We start from the raw sequence: 21,665 nt of genomic DNA, 5'->3' as shown, positions 1-21,665 counted from the left end.
CAGGTTTTATCTATGGGTTTATTGTGAAGTTGACTTTGGCTAGGATTCACGAGACCTTTAAGAACTCCACTGAAGTGGCAGGGCCTAAGGGCGGTTCATGTGCCTTTGCTACTCTGTCGCTTTAGCCTTTGTATATCTCATTAGGCTGCCGAAGTTAGAGTCCTCTCCTCCAGCAATTTACTATGGCAAATGGCCAATGGTCTTTTCCATAATGAATTTGGGGAAGCTTTATTGCATATACTTATTGCAGTAGTATGCATAGTCTATGTTCTTTTAGAAGGGGTCATTGTACCTTTCAGTAGTGGGACACATGGGTGGTGGCAGATTGCAGTTTTTAACTTCAGAAGCTTTTCTGTCTGTCTTATGCTGTTTAGCCATTGACTTTGTAGTCAGCCGCTGTGTTACCGCTAAGAATTCTGTAGTGAGGATGCTACCTCTAAGAATTTCATAGTAGGGTGTCCTGATGGCTATTAAAACCTCTGAGTAATCACTTCCATCTTGCTTTGACTGGTAACTATTAGAACCTGGTTACTGACTTTGTGGAATTTATCACCACTGCTAGCATATTGGAAATTAATTTCACGGTATCATTTCTTTCTGTCTAGCCTGGAGAAACACTGTGTCTGAAGTTCTCAAAGAAACAATGGCTACTCTCTCATCAAACATTTGTTTTTGAGACAGGGTCTGAGGTAGCCTAGCCTGTAGATGAGCTTGATCTTCAGGCCCTCTTGCTTTGACCTCGCTAATGCTGCGATAAAGGCATTTGCCTGACCACTACATCTGGACATCTGGTTTTACCTGATTCTGGGGCTTGAACCAAGAGCTTCTGGAAATGCTGGGCAAGCATTCCAACTGAACTATTTCTCCAGCCCATATGGCATCTCTCTCTCCTCTCTCTCTCTCTCTCTCTCTCTCTCTCTCTCTCTCTCTCTCTGTATGTGTGTGTCTGTCTGTCTTTGAGACAGGGTTTCTCAGTGTAGCTTTGGCTATCCTGGAACTCACTTTGTAGAACAGGCCAGCCTCAAATTCTTAGAAATCTGTCTGCTTCTGCCTCCTGTGTACTCCGATTAAAGGTGTGCTCTACCACTGCTTTGCACAACATTTATTTTTAATTTATTATTTTGAGGGTGCTTGATATTGAATCCAGAGCACCCTGGGCAAGTGCCACCAAGCTATATCATTAGTCATTTTTTTTGTGTGTTTCTTTTTGTTTGTTTTAAGGCATGCAGCTCTCATGTAGCCCAGATTTCCCTTGAACTTGTGATGTAACAGAGGATAACTTTAAACTCCTGATCTTCTTGACTCTGTCTCCTGAGTGCTTGAATTACAGTCTGTGTAGCATTATGCCATGGGTTATTTGGTCCCTCAAACCCAGGATGTGGTGCATGCTCGATAAGGACTCTAAGAAGCTCCTCCTTTGCCCGTGAGATAGGATCTTGCTGTGCAGCTCAGGATGGCCTGAACTCATGGCAGTTCTCTTGCCTTAACTTCTTGAGTAAAGCAGCGGAATTATAGACAAGTGACACCATACCTGGCTAAAAGTTCATTATTTTTTTTTTGTTGTTTGTTTACATAGCAGCACCATATTCTGTGTCCTCTGAACACACTTAAGTTCTCTCTCTTACTTCTGTTGGCTTTCTCAACCCTGCCTCACACTGCCCAGGCTCTCCAGCACGTCCACCTTCATTACTCTAGGGCTATGGTCAAGGCTAAGCTTTAATATGAATCAGGACTGGCTTCAACTTTTAAGAAGATGGGAGAGGGGAATTAGGGAAGACTAAAGATTGAAGGTCTGAGAAACAGAAAGAAAATGCAGAGAGCTTGATGGTGTGGACTAGAAGAGGAATTTCTCAAAAGGGAGACGACTTGTGTCTTTAAATTGGAAATCCAGAAAAATGAATTCCAAGAAGAAGCATGCCCTGCAGGTCAATGCTGACCCCTTTGTAAGTTCCAGTAGGATGGTGAGGACAGAGGCTGGACAGTGTATTTTTATTGTTTTTTTCTCTCTTCTTCCACCTCCTCTCTCTCTCTCTCTCTCTCTCTCTCTCTCTCTCTCTCTCTCTCTCTTTCTCTCTCTCTCTCTCTGTGTGTATGTGTGTCTTTCAGTATCTCGCTTGTATGTGTATATATGTATTTCAGTGTCTCTGTTTCTTTCAGTATCTTTCTCCATCTCTCTGTCTGTCTCTCTGTGGTGTCTATCTTACAAGGTATTTATATGTATCCCAGACTGGCTTGGATACTGACCATCTTGCTTAGCCTCCTAAGTGTTGGGATTTCAGGTGTGGACTGTGAGTGTGTACTACTAAACCAGCCACCACAGGGCATTAATGAATCAAACAGGAAGGTGCAAACCACTCAGGGTGATTCACTGAGAAGCAAAGCAGGTGTGTCATTGAGGATGAATAGAAGAGATTTTTTTTCTGGGTGGATATTTCAAGTTCTAAGCCTTTAAATTAGTCACCCAAAGACTTTCTTCTCTATTCCCCAGCTAGTTTGGTTGACTTCCTGGGAACTTAGCTCTTCAGCCCATGAACAGGAGTCTCAGTTTCTTTCAGGATGCAGTCTTTTTTTTTTTTTTTTTTTTTAAATCTCACAGCTCCCTTTCATGAAATGAGACTAGGCTGGACTTGGAGTTTTGCTGTTAAGGACTGAATATGCTTGAGGGCTGGGGATATCTAGAGCCTGGAAACAGAAGGAAAAAGTGATTAAAATCAACACAAAGCTTGCTTACGTACTCACAGGAAACTTCTAGAGACACGTTAAAATGGAAACAAAGAGAACAAGTTTAAGAACGGGATACCAGCCTTGATTTCTCTTGATCTGAAGAGGCCAATTTTCTTTACAGTAAAAAGCCTTGGAAAAGAAAATTAGCCAAACGCACTGGGGTTTTTGCTGGCTGCCAGCTTCCAAGCATGCAGACACATTGCCGCACTGATTTTCTCCTTCATTAAAGGCAGGCAGGAGCCTGCAGTTCCCTGCTGCAGCAGAAGGGATCCAGGCAGATTCATATCATAGGCAATTGCTGTGTGACTCATGGCTGAGGCTGGGGATCTTGGGAGTTGAAGTGAGGACGAGGTGGGAGGGGTTTCCCTTTCCAAGGCTGGTGTTGGGAGGTGTTCTAAAGAGAACTCCTTCACACACCCTACTTTTAATGAAAGCTTAGTTCTTAGCTATTCTCCCTTTCTTGAGAAGTTTGTGCTTGTAGCTCCTTGCCTTTTCTCACTACCTCTTTGTGCTTTTCTGAGCCATTTTTTTGTTTTTCTGAAGCTTCCCCAGCTTCGTATTTTAGCTTGTGAGAGTATTTAAAGCCAATCTCATCACCCGTAAAGCTATCCTTATGAGGCGTCTAAACTTAATGGAGTTAACTCTTAGAACACTGGTTTCAACTCTGGGAGTTTTAGGATTTCTGCTGATACTCCATTACAGACTGGATTGGACATGTTCCGGGTGGTATGGCCACAGACATTGTAGGTACCCCAAGACAGCATCCCTTCTCTTTCCTTTTTTCCTCCTCTTTCTCTTTCTTTTTCATCCTTTCTCCTCTCTCTGTGTGTCTCTCTGTCTCTCTCTCTATGTGTGTGTTTCAAGACAGGGCTTCTCTGTGTATCCCTGGCTGTCCTGGAACTCCCTCTCAAGACCAGGCTGGCCTTAAACTTAGAGATCTACCTGCCTGTGCCTCCCAAGTGCTGCGATTAAAAGGTGTGGGCCACAATCAACTGGCTCTCCTTCTTAATGCTATGTTTCTGCTCTGCTAGTTTGCTTTTCTCATGGGGCTATTGTGAGATTCAATAACACACAAGGAAGTATTTTATTTTTCATAAAGCCCTACGGTATTGTTTTGTGATTATAACAGTAACCTCTGTGATGATTTGGAATGAGGATCCAGGATGACATCATTGAAGGAAACAGCAATGGCTTGCACGTTTGCGTCTTCTCCGTACAGGAAACAAGTAGAAGCAGTAGACCTATAATGTTTGGCTTAACTATAGCAGTAGCTACTTTCATATCATTTCCACCAGTTTCAAGGGTTCTCTATGTATACACACAGCTTATACTTTGGGGATTATTAGTCATACATTTTATTAGGCCCTTCAAACTGTGTTAGCATTTTTTTTTTAACAGCCATTTTGGAATCGACATGTAGCCCTTCTTGGTCTCTTTAGCTTCTCTAACAACCTTCAGCATCCCTTTTCTCACAGTGGTTGGATCTTTTCTGAAGTCAAGGGCAGCCTGAAGCTTTCCAGAGCTTCTGAGATCATAGTAGCTACAGGCTGTGGAGACAGATGGGTAGCTTTTCATGTTACTGAGCATTTCACGAGTGATTTTTTCCTATGCAGTTTGTGTGTGTGTCTGTGCACGCTCATGTATATGCATGTGTACATGTATGTGCACTGTGTGTGTGTGTGTGTGTGTGTGTGTGTGTGTGTGTGTGTGTAGGGCACAGAACAGAGGACAACCTCAGCTGTCTTTCCTTAGACAGCATCCACCTTTTTGTTTGCTGTTTTTTTTGAGATGAGGTCTCCCACTAACCTGGGACTTGATAAGTAGGCTAGGCTGGCTGGCAGTGAGCCCCAGACATCTGTACATCTCTGCCTCCCCAGCACTGGGATTTCAGGTGCACAGCACCATGTTTGTTTTTTTTTCAACATGTGGATTCTGAGAACCAAATTCAGGTTCCCATGACTGCACAGTAAGCACTTCATTGACTTAGCTGTCTCCCCAACCTTCATGTGTTCTTCAGCATTCTGTACAGAACATTAGTTAACGATGCTTGATGTAATACACATACAAAGCCAATCTAGCTCATACCCAATTGGATACTTGCTGGGATTCCCAGAGTGTACAGTTGAGTGATCCTTGTTAGGTTTGTGTCTCAGGAGGACACAAACGGTTGACACATGCTTTCCAGGTCTCCCAGTTTGAGTTACTATTGCTGTGATGAAACACCATCATCAAAAGCAAGTTGAGGAGGAAATGGTCTCTTTGGCTTACACTTCCACATCACAGAAGGAAGTCAGGACAGGAACTCAAACAGGGCAGGAACCTGGAGGCAGGAGCTGATGCACAGGCTATAGAAGGGTGTTGCTTATTGGATTGTTCCTCATGGCTTGCTTAACCTGCTTTCTTCTAGAACCCAGAACCACCACGGATGGTCCAACCCACAATGGGCTGGACCCTCCCCATCAACCACTAATTAAGAAAGTGCCCTACAGGCTTATAGCCCAGTCTTATGGAGACATTTTCTTAGTTGGAGTTCCTTCTTCTCATATGACTCTAGCTTGTGTCAACTTGACATAAAATTGGCCAGCACACCAGGTGAACACTGTGGGCCCCAATGTTCTTACCACAAAAAAACTATTCAGAACTGAGATTGCTGCTTCTTGCTACAGGGCTATTACCTTTACTTGGGTATCAATAAAATTTGAATTATTTATATTTAAAAAATAGAGTATGTTTTTTTTTCTCCCAGGTTCATAGGTTGACAGAATAGGCCATTCTTTCTTCATATTCTCCTCTTTCCATCCTATCCCATGGTGCACAAAACACTACAAATACCACATTTGGGTGCTCTTCCTTCACTGAGATCAATAGAGCGCACAAATTTCTGGGACTAAGTAGCCCATGACCATCATTGGCTCTCAGTGGGGACAACTGAAAACTAGAGGAAGGTCTCTGTCATGTTCAGGAAATACTTCAGATTTGTTACTAACAAAATTGCCAGCCTCCTCTCAACATTATCCTTTCTTCTCATAGTCAGCTGTCCTGGCAGGGGCTAGCTTAACGTGACTTAGTGGTAGAGCACTGCAGTGCAGCCATAGATTTTGCATTGAAGCATCTCCCTCTGCAGGGAGGAGGTGCACTCAAGATACTCAGGGAAACAACTTCACAAGTTCGGGAAAGCTGAAGCTCACAAGGAACACAATCACCCTCTCCCCACAGTTATAAAAGCAGGGAAAAATGCTGGGGTTGGGAACTCTCTAACTAGCTGAACTGCCAGGAAGAGACACTCTGAACCTGTAGAGCTGCCTGAAAGTCCTGCAGAGAGCTCCAGGTCATATCCTTGGCACAACCTGTGCTGGGGTGAGCTTTCCAGTGATACCTTTGAGTCATCCTTACTCCTGTAAGTAACCCCAAGAAAATCACCCAATTCAGACTTTGATGAGATAGTTTCTTTGGTCTGTTATTTTTTACCCCTAGCTGGGGTAAAATGTCTCCCAGGATGAGTCTCATATAAGACATATTTGCTTGAGGCCCTGAGTTCAATCCCCAGCACCACAAAAAGAATGTAAGACAAAAGCCAATTATGTCTGCTATTATCACATTGTTTTACACCCGAGTGTATGCTTCTGGCTCCAGGACCACTCTGTCTACTGCATTTTCATTTTGGGGGGTCAAAGTGTCCTTGAGAAGAGCTTCTTTGGGCTCAAGACCAAAGATAAAAGAGAAGACCCTGTCCCCCTCCTTCTCCAGCTAGGACAGGATCATCACACCTCCCAAAGGACACTCTCATCCAGCTCCAACTACAGATTAGCACAGCATTTTATTGCTTAATAGTTTCAAGCTCAATGTTATGTACAATAGCACAGTGGGGAAAAAACATCCAAAGGCATTGAATATCACAAATGCCAGACAATTTCACTAAACTGGAACCTAGGCATGTTTTTCTTGATTATGAAGCAAGATTTTGTACAAGGGGTTTTAGTTTCATTGCTGGAGTGATGTTGCAAGAAGAGCATCAACCTTTAAATAACACTCTAATCACCATTTAAACCTAGTTCAGGGCCAGTGGATGCTCAAAATGAGGCACAAAGTGCAAGTCTGTGTCTGGGAGACTGGCTGCAGATGCTAATTTAGATTTATGGAAAGAGACAGTGGGCCATGGCAAACGTGGAAGCGCAGTAGAGCAGTTGGGCTCTGAGAGGACTCTTGCTAAGGAAGCTGCATACCTCTCTTCCTCTCCTCTGCTCTAAGCCCAACAACTGTTACTTAAAACAGAGAGCTCATCATTTGTTATTCTTTTGCTCTTTTCTTTCCCAGACAGGGTTTCTCTGTACAATAGTCCTGACTGTCCTGGAACACACTGCAAACCAGGCTGTCCTCAAACTCACAGAGATCTGCCTGCCTCTTTTTCCCAAGTGCTGAGATTAAAAGCCTGTAGCATCACCACTACCTGGCAAATTCTGCTCTTTTACAGGCCCATTTGTTATTCTTTCCATTTTATTCCTTTATATTTTTGATGTTTATTTCAAGCAAAACTTGAAGATAATTGAATTCAATTCACAGTACTGTCTCTAATAGATGCAAACACTTAAACTAAGAATTACCTTTTTAGGATAATGAATGAATAGCTATATAATTGGTACATCTCCGAGAGACAGTATACTATAGTACTTAAAAATGTGGGCTTCAATAAAAATGCATTTACAAAATGAATTCACCTTTTACTTCTGAGAAGCAGATGTAGAGAAGGTCTCCTCTTTTAAAATTACAACAGAAGCAGCTTGTAGTTTTCCTTGCATGCCTTGGTCTGGGCTACTTTCACACTGAGTCCCACTGACAACTGTGGATAGAAGAAGGAGAGGCAGTTGCAGTGTGCTTGGCTTCAAAACATCAAGTGAACCTTGCTCATGGTGAAAAGTTAACTTTACCATAGCTCCCCACATCTGGGGCCACCCTTCAGCGCCTTTGCTGGCTAGTCTCTGTGCTTTCTTATCCTCTTGCCATTTCATCTTCTATTTCATCAGCATTGGAGTATTCCCTTGAAATCACTCAAAGTCGTATTTTCTAGATGATTCAGTTTAAGATATGCCAACTTGTTGGTGGCAAAGACTGTTAGCCCATCAAACCCATCAGTGAACTGCAGGAAACTGAGGCCACTGGCTATCCACAAGCCTGGTTTTCATGGAGGAGGCTGTCTGTGCTTTAAGTGTTGGTTCCCTTCACAATGCATTGGAGTTTGTTATTGTAACAGTATGACATGAACTTTTAAGTAGTGATTAACCCATGAGGACTCCTCCTTCATGAATGGATTAATGGCATTATTGCATTAATCAAAGAGCAGACTTCTGTACAAAAGGGGACATTTGGACTGACTCTGACCCCCTCTCTCTTTCTGATTGGGGTCTCCACCTTCTACCATGTCAGATGCAGCCTCCTCAATCTTAAGCTACACAGGTTATAGAACTATGAGCCAATGAATCACTTAGTATTAGGTATTCTTTTAGAGTAGTAAAAATGAGCCATAGTTCCTTAAATTCCCTTCTCTATAATGAGATTGATGACAACCTTATATGCCATCCTAGAGCCTTCATCCAGTAGCTGACAGAAACAGAAGCAGACACCCACAGCTAAACACTGAACTGAACTCCTGAAATCCAGTTGCAGAGAGGGAGGAATGATGAGCAAAGGGGTCAAAACCAGGCTGTTGAAATCCACAGAAACAGCTGACCTGAGCAAGGGGGAGCTCATGGGCCCCAGACTGATAGCTGGGAAACCCACATAGGACTGATCCAGACCCCCTGAACATGGGTGTCAGTGTGGAGGCCTCAGCAATCTATGGAGCCTCTGGTAGTGGATCATTATTTAACCCTAGCAAAAGAATGGACTTTGGGAGCCCATTCTACATAGAGGGATGCTCTCTCAGCCGAGACACATGGGGGAGGGTCTAGGCCCTGCTCCAAAGGATATGACAGACTTTTGAAGATCCCTCACGGAAGGCCTCATCCTCTCTGGGGAGCAGAAAGGGGATGATATAGGTGGTCGGAGGGGGGCAGGGGAGGAGGGGAGGGAGAGGGAACTGGGATTGACATGTAAAACAAGCTTGTTTCCAATTTAAATTAAAAAATAGAAAAAAAAATGAGCCATATCAGTCAGTAGCATCGAGAAAGCATGGCAAAAAGTAATATGCTGCCAGCTTTTCCCAGAAGCCCCAGGGAGGAAGGAAATGTGCTGGGCTATTCTACATCATTTGTTATCATAGACTAATTGCAGCCGAGCCAGATCTCCCTTTACTTTAAAATTATTATTTTAAACATTTTATTACATTTTACTTATTTGTGTGTGTGTGTGTGTGTGAGTGTGTGTGTGAGTGTGTGTGTGTGTGTGTGTGTGGTGTGTGAGTGTGTGTGTGTGAGTGTGTGTGTGTGTGTGTGTGTGTGAGTGTGTGTGTGTGTGTGTGTGTGTGTGTGTGTGAGTGTGTGTGTGTGTGTGTGAGTGTGAGTGTGTGTGTGAGTGTGTGTGTGAGTGTGTGTGTGTGAGTGTGTGTGTGAGTGTGTGTGTGTGAGTGTGAGTGTGTGTGTGAGTGTGTGTGTGTGTGTGTGTGTGAGTGTGTGTGTGTGTGTGTGTGTGTGTGTGTGAGTGTGTGTGTGAGTGTGTGTGTGAGTGTGTGTGTGTGTGAGTGTGTGTGTGTGAGTGTGTGTGTGTGTGTGTGTGTGTGTGTGTGTGTGTGTGTGAGTGTGTGTGTGTGTGAGTGTGTGTGTGTGTGTGTGAGTGTGTGTGTGTGAGTGTGAGTGTGTGTGTGTGTGTGTGTGTGTGTGTGTGTGTGTGTGTGTGTGTGATATGCACATACCACAGCACATGAGTGGATGTCACACAACAACTTGATGAAGTTCGTGTTTTGCCCTTCATGGTTTAGGCTCTGGAGATAAACTCAGGTCATCGGGTTTGGTGATAGGTTTACCTCCTCAGCTATCTTGTTCTGTCTTCCTTAAGAAAAAAAAAATGTTTTGGTCTGCTATATTTTGTAACTGTGTTTTATGCATTTTTCTATCCTCTGCTTAAGCAAATCTTTCTTGTTGATCAAGCAACACAGAATAACATACTACAGGACCAACAGAGTGTGGCCTGGCTTATACACATCTGACTGAAGAGTAGTGATACTCTAGGCCTTATCAATTGACTATCTGCACAAATTGTCCTCACTCAGGGGATTTGCTGATTTCCATGGTGCAAATATCCCCACCATGACTAGTAAATAAAATATCCCCACCATTCAAACTAGTAAAGTGAGGCTTGCTGAGTGTGATGTTAGGGGGGGATGCACACGGGGATGAGCCTGTCTCAGCACACCACTCAGTCTTCGTTAGTAACTCAGGCACAGCCTGGGCCACATGCTTCAGAGAACACCTTTGTCTCTTGTCACTACTGCTGGGATCATTATTGTGTCTTCTGTTCTTTTTCTCTTTTGTATGTTTGCACGCACATGTGCGTCCAGTCAACCGCTGAAAACTCTAAAGAGACTAGCATTTGCCAGTCCCACGGAAAGAAGTGTACGTTGGGTTTGCCATTTGGTTTGCAAGATTCCTGAATCTGAAACAATATGCTTCGCTAAGCTTCTACAAGTGTCTCTAGCACATACAAGTTATAAGAGTTGGTTTCCAGAGCATCTGTATTTTCTATGGTATTTTATGTATAAGCATTGAAAAGACAAAGCATGATTTTTAGAGTCTGTAAGTGGACCTTTTTCTTTTCTGAGTAATAATTTATGAATGTGCTCTGTACTTTTCTTTCAGCTTTTTCTTCTCCTTGAATAATTTGTTCTCTAAATTTACAGAAATACTTTTTTTTGTTTGTTTTTCGAGACAGGATTTCTCTGTGTAGCTTTGGAGTCTGTCCTGGCACTCACTCTGTAGGCCAGGCTGGCCTCAAATTCAGAGATCCGTCTGTCTCTGCCTCCCAAGTGTTGGGATTAAACGCGTGTGCCACCAACACCCGACAAAAAATACTTTTTAATAACCATCTTACTATACAACTTATCTTCAATTCTTTAGAAAGTCTTGCAATAAAATCTTGTCCTTAGAATTCATCCATTTAGAATTTGATTGTTATTCTGGCTATTTGGGGGAGTTGCTCAGAATTGAACCCAGGCCTTCACGCATACTATTCATGTAATGTATCATGAGCTATACTTTTTAAGCCTGTTATTCTGGATCTTACTAATTATTCTACTTAGTAACTATGGATGAATTCCAAATCAAGGATAATAAATACCTCTAAGGATAGCTGCGAGATGTCAAAACATGCTACAAACTGCACAAGCAGAAAGCATGTCCATGAAACTGCAAGAGCAAAGAGACAGACTGAGTACTAGAGTCAAGGAAGTCAGTACTCTTCTCTTCATTTTAGATGACTTGCACTATGCAATGAACCTGACCTAAACCGGTTCTAGGGTAGATAAGCAAGTTGAAGCTTGCAGGAAGCCTGTCATGTCCAGCTGGTAGCATGGAGTTAGAAACAGAATGGCAACAGAAGACTGTAGGATGCTTCAGTTCTTTGTGGCTGTATAGATGGGTTTGGTGGTGCAATGGTGTTGCTAGAGGTCATCATGGCAGGCAGGAAGCTAGAAATGAAGGTCAGGATGGCCAGGACAAACTGGATCTTGCTGACATCTCTGCCCCTCTTTGCCTTAGCAGCTATGATCTGAGCACATGGGCTGCAAGTTTGCCTCCCTTCTCATTGCTCATGCAGACATCTCTTGAGGCCAGTGCTAACCAAGACAAGACAAAGAAAGGATTCGGGGAAATGTAGTTCCAGCTTACCCAAGTGGATATGGCTGATGGCCATCCATGCAAAGGAAGACTGACAACCCTCCTGTTTTACCTCATCTGTACCAAGAAGAACTGTCAGGCCATTGGCTCTTCATACGTGACCACCAGTGGCCTTGTCCTCTCACAAAACTATTTTCCCTAAGTGTGGCAACTTATGTATGTGTGACTGTGCCATTAAAGAGACTTTGTTTTCAAAGCAAAAATGTATAATAGTTCTGTAGCCACAATTGCCACAAGAGCTTAAGGTTCTTGTATTTAAAAATCTTTAGTTCCTGCAACAATAGAAAGCTGTGGATTTTGGCAATGGACACTAGTCATTGACTGCTGAATTTATGTAAGGCCACACAAGCACATGAAGTTTTAGGACAGAAAGAAGTTCTTTGCCAAGTTACCATGAACGTTTTTCTGTGGGTAAAGGTCACTGAAGCCCTGCAAGCTCTCCAAAGCTTATCCTCTATTAGTCTACCTTTTGCTTGGGCTCTATGTTGCCTTCTTCTCTAGAGTGGATGGAGAACATAGTGGACATTGGATCACCGGCTACTGCTCAGCATTTTTTGGGCAAAATAAACTATTTTCTTTTTAAGTTTTACTTATTCTTTCACAAGTACACACACACACACACACACAGAGAGAGAGAGAGAGAGAGAGAGAGAGAGAGAGAGAGAGAGAGAGAGAGAGAGAGTCGGTTATATTCTCCCAGATATTACTGTCTCTTACCATTTCCTCCTCCCTTTTTTAAGTTAAAAAAGTTCCTCCTTACTTTCAGTGTGTGTGTATAGTGTGTGTGTGTGTGTGTGTGTGTGTGTGTGTGTTCCATTGCATTTAATCAGGGGTTTTTGCATGAGTAAGATTAGGAGATTTTTACTTGAAGGAGGGCAATTTACCAGATGGTCTACCCTTGAGGAATAAGATTGTCCATCCCTCAGCAATCATTAACTGCCTATAGCTCACGGGAAGGTAGGAGGCCCTATGCACCTCTTCCCTACCCCTAATGGAATGTTGGTGGGCCCAGCCTTGTGCAGGTTTTGTGTAGGCAGCTATTGCTGCTAAGAGTTCATGGGTTTCTCAGTCATGCCATGTCCAGAAGACAGTATTTTACGGTAGTCCTTTCCCTTTCCTTGTTCGCACACCCGTTTCATCCCTCCTTTTGTGATAGCCCCTGAACTTTGCATGGGGTTAGATGGATGTCACATTTATGGATGAGAGCTCAAAGATTGTTTATTCTTGGTTCTTTGACCAGTTGTGAGTCTTTTCATTAACCGTTGCCCACTTCAAACAGAAGCTTCTCTGTCCAGGGCTGAACATGGCACTGAGTTTTAGGTATAAATATAAATATCTGTGAGGCAGTTTGACAAATGTCCATTTAGCAAAGAAATCATAGCAGTTTCTCCCACAGGACCGCTGTTTTAAATTTGTGTGTATGAGCACACATAAGTGTAGATGTGTGCAGGTAACCTTGGTCCACATTGTGTGGTGTGTAGGTCAGAGGACAACTTTCAGGAGTCAGTTGTTTTCTTCTGCCATGTGGGTCATGGGGATCTAATTCAGGTTTTCAGCCTTGGTAGTAAGTGCCTTTAGTCACTGAACTATATTACTGAGCCAGCGTTTATATTATTTCACATTCTTTGTATGCTCTAGATATTAATTCTCTGATAGGTGTATAGCTGGCAAAGATCTATCCCCATTCTGTAGGTCACCTCTTCACTCCAGTTTTCTTTGCTGTAGATAAGCTTTTATGGTGAGATACACTCTTTCTATTTCTAGTCAATTTAAGGTTTTTGTGGTTTTATTTTAATCATGAAAAATGCTGGAATTTGTCAAAACCTTTTTCTGCATCTATTAAAATGGTCATGTGTTTTCTCTCTGTGATATAGTACATTTATTGATTTGTATATGTTGGCCCATCACTGGAATGAAGCCAACTTGATCATTGTGAAGGGTCTTTTATAGAAGTGTGGTGTATGAGCTGGGCGTTGGTGGCACATGCCTTTAATCCCAGCACTCAGGAGGCAGAGGCAGGTGGATCTCTGAGTTCGAGGCCAGCCTGGTCTCCAGAGCGAGTGCCAGGATAGGCTCCAAAGCTACACAGAGAAACCCTGGCTCGAAAAACCAAAAAAAAAAATTGTGGTGTATGTGTGTGTATGTGTGTGCATGCGTGTGTGTGTGTGTGTGTGTGTGTGTGTGTGTGTGTGTGTGTGTGTTTGGGCATGCATGTACCATGGCAGCATGTGGAGGATAGAGTCCAACTTGTGAGAGTCGGTTTTCTCATTCCACCATCTGGGTTCTGGGGTTCCAGTTTAGGTTGTCAGGGTTGGTGGCAAGCACCTATTCTGTTGAGCCATCTCACCAGCCATGTATAATTTCAGTTCATTGCATTTTTCCTTTCATTTTTCTCCATTTTATCGTATGTGTATGAGTGTTTTGACTGCAGGTCTATCTGTGCAGTGCTTGAGAAGGTCAGAAGAGGGCATTAGGTCCCCTGGGACTGGAGTTACAAACGACCATGAGCCACCATGTGGGTGCAGGGAAGCAAAGGGTCCTCTAGAATAACAGGAGGTGCTCTAAGCTGTCTCTCAAGCCCTCGTGGATGTTTTTCTTGATGTGCTTTCATTTGGTTTGCAACCATTTTATTAAGACCTTTTGTGTTTATATTCAAGGAGATTAGTCTTCAGTTTTCTTTTTATGTTGCATCTTTGTTTGCTTTTGCCATCAGGGTAACAGCCTCTTTATACTGTAAGTTGGGATGTTGACCTTCTTTTTCTGTTTTGTGGAATAATTGGGAAGGATTGGTGCTGGTTCTTTTGGAAGACCTGGTAGAACGGAGCAGTGACGATTGACCATTTTCAACAACACTGATACACATATTTGACATATTTAACGCTACAAAGTTTATCTGCTGTAGTTTCCATCACTCTCGTTCTCCCCCATCTGTTTTTCTTTTCTCTCATTCTTAGTTTTGTTTTTTGAAACAGGTTTCTATGTAACCCAGGATGCCCTAAAGCTTACTATGTACCAGAGGTTAGCCTTGAACTCCTGATCCTCTGGGCCCCCTCTCTCAAGTACTGGGTTATAGATGTGCAGCAGCATGCCTGTATTTTACTCTTTTGTTCTGGTGATTTTTAAATGGTATTTACAGCTTCAAAGCACTTCACAAACACCATTTCTTGCCCATTACAACTCTAGGAGGGGTTTTATTATTCATTTATTCATTTATTTATTTAATTTCATTTTACATTCCAACCATAGTTCTCCTTCCCACCCCTCCTTACCTCACCACACCCCCAGCCCATAGCCCATCCACTCCTCCCAAAGCGTAAGGGCTCCCATGGGGAGTCAACAAAGCTTGGCCCATTAAGTTGAGGCAGGACCAAACCTAGGAGGGATTTTTAAAAAACTGTTTCTTGCACAGGAATTGAGTCATTTCCCTGGACTCTTGACACCAACATCAGAGCTGGGCTCAAGCCAAGCTCCTATTTGACTTTATATTTTATTATCTGTTTTTTAAAAACAAAGGTGATTATTCTCCATGTCTGATGTCTCCTTATTTATGCATTATAAACATTTTTTTTGCAGCAGGAATTATGGGAGAAAAATCACCAACTTACTCAATATCACCTCTTTAAACAGTGAACATGTGACAACAACTTCTGTTTTTTTTAAAAATTATTTTATGAATTTGTACTTATATTTCCATGCTTCCTTCAAGATGATATTTCAGGATTATTTTTCAAGATAAGTTGTATGTCCTCAAAGCTGGTGCAGTGCGACCACTCTGGCTTCTCAGGTTGGCTGGGGCACAGAGATGGGAGCAGATACTTCCTTTGCCTGAAGAGACAGAATGAAAAAATGATTTGTCACGCACTGATAATTACAGCACAAAAGAAATGTGACTATATTTAAAGATGCATTTTTCTCTTTAAGATCCGTGGCTTCCTAACCTCTTACAAAAATCCATTCACCTGGTATTAAAAGCTTCATTTCCTGCTCCAGATCCCACTCTCTGACCTCAAGCATATGATGGCAAGTTCTAAGAAAACGATGCAGCCGCCGCCACAGTGGAAGCCTTTGTTGTTCTCACTTATCCTTGCACGCAGACATCTCTGAATAGAGAGGCAGGTGCTGTTTGATAAAAAGAAAAAGAAAAAAAATCTGGTCCCCACAGTAAATGCGGCTGGCAGTCTGAACATATTTGCACTCCTCCCCCACCTTTTTCTTTTTTTTTTTTTTGCAAAGGTGATGTTAGATAAGTTTGGACTCTTGGAATATCCTTCTACAGTTCAACATCCTCTTTCCTTCTATATCGACTGATTCTAATATCCTAAAGCCGTGTTCAGTTATTAATTCACATAAGTTGTTAAGATGCAGACATCCCAGTACATGACCAAACAATGGTTTTAGGGAGGATTCTGGAGTTAGAATGGAGGTTGTTCGGGAATATTCTCATTTCTTATTATCTGGAGAGGTTCTCTGGAGTCCTTCTTTGCAGACACAGCAAATTCATTGGCAGGATTAAACACTTTGGAGCTGGATTGCAGATGAAAGTGTCGCTGCCTGAATATCAATGCCAGCCACAAATCAGCACCAACAATTGTCCCGTCATTAGGAAAGCCTGTGAACAGGAGCGGTCCTAATATTAAGCCTGCTGGCGTTCCCCTTGCATTTGTTTGACTAGATTGCATCCTGTTACATTTGCAATCTGTTCTGTGATATCGGCACACAGACTGACAGACTTTTAAATTCACATTTAGAAAATCTGAAAGCCGTTTGAAAAAAAAATCAAAACAAAAAAACAAACTCATCCCCATTACTGGAAAGAGTAATTCATCAGCAACATTGATTTACGCTACCAATAAACAATATTTAGCCACTGGGAGCAAATAATATGACCCATTTAATTTTAGGAGTCTAGAAAATGAAACCTGGGTTCTGTTTGGTTTATACATGTGGAGTTGGCTCTCTCTATCATACTTCTTTTAAATAGCTAGGCTATTATATGAGCTCCCACCTATACCCACAGGAATAAAAAGGGGTTAATATTTTCCAGGGCTTTGGTCCTCTGAGATGAAAGGTACTGTGGGGATTCAAAGGGCATTAAAATTATGTGCATGGCAAATGCTGTTATCATTCAGTTCAGACACACGAAGCAGCTAGCTGCGTGCACAGTAAAATAATAATGAGAATGAATTCCTGTTTAATGAGTATTTATCATGTGCTGGCCATGTGTGAGCTACTTTATGTTGGCTTTTGCTTCTAATACCCACAACACTGTGATTATCTCTGTTTTACATGCACAGAGGTACTTGGAGAGGTAGGTGACTCATGTAAGACCACACAGCTCAGGGTTACAGATCTAAACTATGCCCACTTGTCTCCAAAGCCTGTGTTCTTCACTCCGGTATAATTTGAAGGCTACTGTCAAGGTCACATTTCCTGAAGCTTCCTCTAAGAATCTGTGTCCTAAATCACATGTGCTCCATATTAATGCTTTTGATTGGCCATTTCTTGTCTTGCAAGAAAAATCTAGGGCTGAACTCCTTGTTCTTCTCTATAACTGCATCTATGCTTTGTTACAAAACAACAAAGCAAAACATACTTTAACGTTTTTGGTTTCTCAACAGACTTTGTTTGATTTGTCTTTTTGTTTTTAAAACAGGATCTCACTCCATAATCCTTAATGCCCTGGAACTCACTCTGTATGTCAGGCTGGGGTTGAACGTTTGTCAGTCTTCTTGAGTCTTTCAGGGGTTTACCACCATACTAAGATTAAAAAAAAATGTGTTTTAAGGGTTTTGAAAGACCTTGCCACTGTGATCTGAGTCCTGTGGACTGTAGAAAAAGATGAGAAATTAGCACTCTTCCACCATAGCAACTGGAGAGTTAGCAGAAAGATGAACTGAGTTTTGTTTTCATTTGGCTCAGCATATATCAGTACAAAGGACATTTGGACCTTTTTCCTGTTGATTTGGGATGAGGTGAGTATGACACAGTAGTTACCATCAAAAAATTTACGATGGAGAGAAAAACATCTATTACTGCTGCTCAAAACAAGCTGGTTTTAATTAGTAGGGGCAAAAGTCATTATATTTTAAAATTGGTAACACAGAAAATATTTTTATGTTGGAAATAAAATAGTTTGACTCAAGAAATTCCTTCATTCTTGAGTTAAAGTCCAGCATGCAGATGAGGCCCTCAAAAATAAAATACGTAAATTTCTGCACCAACAATGGATCCTTTCTGTTAATTAATGGGTTGAGCATGGACAAGCTATGTAACCCCTATAGGCCTCTGCTTCCTTATATGGAAGAGTTGACAGTATTTCCTGTTCTAAAGAGCTAGAAGAAAGGGAAGCTTAGTGGTGTGTTTGCAGGTGTTGTCATAGAACTGCAGGTGTTGGCTCTATTCCTACCTTTTTGACAAGCCCCATTTTTCCGCTTTCTGAAGAAAGGAGAGATATATCTTAGTAATCATCATTATGAAACAGAACATATTTTGAGGCTATCTCTATAGGAGATATTTATACTTTATTTTTGTGTGCTATTTATGATAAGCAGTGCTTAGCCCCAATTTCAATGAGAAATAGGGGTTGTTGCAAAGCAAAAGGTTAGCTTGCATGTCTGCCTAGCTTCATGGGAAATATGGGACACTCAGGGGCTCTACTTACTATTTTTCTACTCTTTGCATTGAACGTAGTACTTAGCAGTTGCTAGGGACCCGTACTGAATACAGAACTTAGCAGTTGCTAGGGACCCATTTTGCATTTAACCTGAAGTAGGCCTTTCTTTGTACATGGACTTGCAGTTCCTCTAACAGTCTATGATTGGAAATGGAAGAAATTAGAATATGGAGTAGGAGTACCCCCATTTCCTCTTTTAACAGATGTTGGCTTCTCTTTAATAAGGATCCTTTTACTCATGTTCCATTCATCTTTCCAGGAGCTTCTACCAATAATGTTTTAAATGCTCATTCCTTTTATAAAAAATGTTTCACAGCTGACCAGTATTAATACAATCAATTTCAAGTTTGCTTTGCTGGATCAGATAGTGAGTGAGCTAGGGTTTGGAGCCTAGTTTATTCCTACCCAGCAAGGCCTAGATAATCCCTGACTGAAACCCTCAGTCTGGTTGCTGCTTACCCCTCCAGAGGGGACATGTAGAGACACCGATAGAGGACACCCTTGCAGGTAGGTGCGCAGAATCAGGCATTTGAATAATATTATATGAGGAGCAGAAATCCTGTTGAGCTGGCTGATGATAAAGGGAAACTGAGTTTATTAAGAAATAAACCCTAAATTTGAGAGGCAGAGCCCCTGTTCAGTAGTTTATAAAGGGGCTCTTATCTCTTGTGGTGGAGTAGAATAGCCAGGGCCTTATAAATAGAGTTCCAAACACCCTTGTCAGGAAACCGAGACCTTAAAACATGAGATGGAGATGTTTGGATACATTCCTCTTGAAATTTTTGTTCCTTGTCACCATGACTATTAAAGGGTTACAGATGTGGTCAATTCCTCCACTGTAAGAGTTGCCAGTCTATAAGTATGGGATATCATCCTTACAAGTTGCAGTAACCTGGCACTTTTGTGAAGTTTTTGGGTGTCCAGTGATTAGGGACACAGTAGAGTAATAATCCTGTAGTGTAATAATCCAAATGTTGTACGTTGCATCCCCACCAAAGGACAGGAACTGCAGCCACTAGTAGGCCTCCTTGGCTTCCCTTTTTGTTTTTCAAGACTGGGTTTCTCTGTGTAGTCCTGGCTGTCCTGGAACTCAGAGATTCATCTGCCTCTGCCTCCCAAGTGCTGGGGTTAAAAGCATGCACCACTACTGCCCAGTTCTCTCCTTGGGTTTTATAGGTAATATCCTCTACAGCTTAGACTAGACTTCAGCTCCAGTCCACTGACCTGGTTACACAGAAGGTTTCCAGTATTTGCAGGCTCCACAGAAAGGTTCTAGCATTTGCAGGCTCCACAGATGGCTTCCAGCATTTGCTGGCTGGAAAGGGCTTTGAAACAGGTCTGGGATACAGTGTGGCCAAAGGTCTTGTGCTACCAATCCTGGGAGCTGGTGATGTTTATGGTGGAAAAGGGTGTGGTCTGTAGTTTAATAAAACTTCCAGTGGGTAATGCTCAAGGAAGACCTTTGGGATTCTGGAGCAAGATCATGTTATCTGCAGTGGAGAGTAACATCTTCTCTGCAAAGCAGATCCTGAAGCAGGATTGAGTCCTACTGGAGATAAAACTCTTGGATGTGAGATGCCAACTGAGGCATCATTATGACTTAATTTCTGTTTTTCTGCTCAAGTGAAATTATCCATAAATGTGGATAGGACTAGCTGCAATCTATCATTAAATAGAATTGAAGTCCAAGCGTGATAACAGCAGAGTACACCTGAAAGTGGCACAATCAGCTCTGCCAGATCCCCACGTCCCATATCACAGTTACCCTAGTGATGTCCCCGACGTTTTCACTGGTATACACCTGAGGGTGGGTCCTGTTCAATGAGAGAAGGAGAAAGAAACCTAAGCAAGGTTGATGGATCCGTTGTCTCTGTATGCTAAAATGCAATGTCACTGTATGATTAGCCTGTTCGTATTGGTTACAGCTCATTGATAATATCTTGACCCTAAAACTCAACATTTTAAAAACTTTAAATGTTTCTTCTTGAAGAATTTTTAGTAATGGAAGTAGAAATTAAATAAATTAGTAAACTTATAAATTATGTAGTTTATAGTTATATTCATATGCTTTCCCTCCCTGACCACCTAATTTAGTATAATAAGTTCTTAGAGCTTTATTTAAACATTTCCATCTGCCCAGCAACTGGAGTCCATCTGGAATAATGTATTTTTATCAAATTGTATGGGTAACTCAAGCCAGGATCATTCATCTGAAGGGAAAATTATTGTATTTCATACGTTTCACACATGAGCAAATTGATCCACAGCTGTGCAATGAATAATAGTGTTATTTGACTCCACACTTAAGTGAAAATCTTAGAAATTATATAGCTAACTATTTTGCATTATTATTTCTATTTCTTTGGATTTCTTCTTTGGGAAGGTCTTTGTCCTTAGAATTTTTCTTTACTTTTCATCTCTACTAAACAGTAAAAAGACAATTGTATTGGTACAGGGTGGGTGAGCAGCTCTGTAATGGTCCACGGGTGTGCTGACAAGAACACCTCCTAAGATGAATTCATGAGCTGAAAGTCATCACCACATCCTTCAGATGACTGCATCACAGCATCCTTCAGATGACTGCATCTCTGGCTAGAGAGGAACATCTCATACCACAGGGCACAGGGTGACTGGGTCATGCTGAAAGCAGTTTCACAAATCTCTGCCCATATCAACATGTGAGTTCAAGCCAGCAACCTTAGTGACTGTGTTGTGCTTGGATACTATTTTCCTGTCTAAATGCTGAAGCCTTTGGAAGGCATTTTATTGGCTTGTGCCTTAGTTTTCCCATCTATAATTCAAGCAGATTCAGTAGGGTATGTATTCAGTAGATTTTTCTTCGGATTTTAATTTCTAGAGAGTTTTTTTTTTAAAACTCAGTTAAGGCTCACTGAAATATGTATAAGCTGGTCAAAAGAACTTCCTTTTGATGGGCGGTGGTGACATACACTAGGTGACACACACTCCCAGCACGAGGGAGAGAGAGGCAGGCAGTTTGTCTGAGTATTTCTTAAACCCATTTACATTTCCAAATATTTTCAAGTAATGATTTTCATTAATTCATTACATGTTTGTGAGCTACTATTTCCTAGTATTTGTCTAAAACCTGTGTCTTAGTTTGGGGTTTCTGTTGCTGAGATGAAACACCATGATCAAAAAGCAACTTGGGGAGGAAAGGGTTTATTTGACTCATAGTTCCACATAAAAGTCCATCACTGAAAGTATTCAGGACAGGAACTCAAACAGGGGAGGAACCTGGAGGCAGGGGCTGATGGAGAGGCCATGGAGGGGTTCGGCTTACTGGCTTGTTCTTCGTGGCTTGCCCACCCTGTTTTCTTATAGAATCCAGGACCACATCTCAGGGAGAGCCCAACTCACAATGGACTATGCCCTCCTGCATCAATCACTAATTAAGGAAATGCTTATAGACTTGCCTACAGCCTGTT

The sequence above is a fragment of the Cricetulus griseus genome (assembly GCF_003668045.3).
Source record: "Cricetulus griseus strain 17A/GY chromosome 1 unlocalized genomic scaffold, alternate assembly CriGri-PICRH-1.0 chr1_0, whole genome shotgun sequence".
In the NCBI taxonomy this organism is placed as follows: domain Eukaryota; kingdom Metazoa; phylum Chordata; class Mammalia; order Rodentia; family Cricetidae; genus Cricetulus; species Cricetulus griseus.
The sequence above is the reverse complement of the archived record's forward strand: the minus strand, read 5'-3'. Positions refer to the sequence as shown.